We start from the raw sequence: 851 nt of genomic DNA, 5'->3' as shown, positions 1-851 counted from the left end.
CCAGGCTCCCAGGCCTGGTGCAGCCCCCCCTCCATCCCCATAGGATGTGTGTATGTGCGTGTGTGTAAGTGAAGAAGCAGCGTGTCATGGGTGGGGGGGCTGTGCCCGGGCACGCTGGTGCCCAGATGCCATCTGCCCCCAGTGCCCTGCCCCAGGCTGTGCTGGAGGGTGCGGGGAGCCCCCAGCCCCTCCCCAGGAGGCACCGGGCAGAGACTTCTTCATATTTTTATAACAAAAATGTGGGAAAGAGAAGATGGAAAAGAAACTCAATAAAAAGGACTGGTGGAGTCCCGCCCATGCCATGTGATTGACAGCTTATGTGCCCTGCCCCCTGTGTGACTGACAGTGGTGTGCCCCACCCCCTCTGTGATTGGCAGCTCTTTGCCTACCCCTTTTGGGGGGCTTGGTGGCAGCTTCTCCCTTGTGCATTGATTGACAGCTCTGTCTCCCCTGAGCTGTGATTGACAGCCCCAAGCCCCACCCCTAGGTGTGTAACTCCACCCCCTGACTGTGATTAGAAGCTCCCAGCCCCTCCCACTCTGCCCTCTTGGCCTTTCCTTCCTAACCCCACCTGGGCCTGCCCTGCAGCCTGCCAGCTCCTCTGCTGCACCCCGGATCCGGGGGTGGCGCGCGTGTGCACACGTGTGCGCGTGATGTCATTGCAGGCTGCACCCCCCTCCCTGCTGTGCGCTGCCCCACCTACACCCCCAGGCACTGGTGCCAGCTGCAGGGGCCTAGTCCAGATGTTCACCGCCGCCCCCCCAACCGCAGTACTGACCCCTCCGGAGGGGCATGGGGCAGGTGGCGGGGGCTAAGTGGAGCCGTGGTGCCCCCCTGCCGCTCCGCCGCAG

The sequence above is a fragment of the Alligator sinensis genome, unplaced genomic scaffold (genome assembly GCF_000455745.1).
Source record: "Alligator sinensis unplaced genomic scaffold, ASM45574v1 scaffold265_1, whole genome shotgun sequence".
Classification (NCBI taxonomy): domain Eukaryota; kingdom Metazoa; phylum Chordata; order Crocodylia; family Alligatoridae; genus Alligator; species Alligator sinensis.
Note: the sequence above shows the minus strand (reverse complement) of the source record.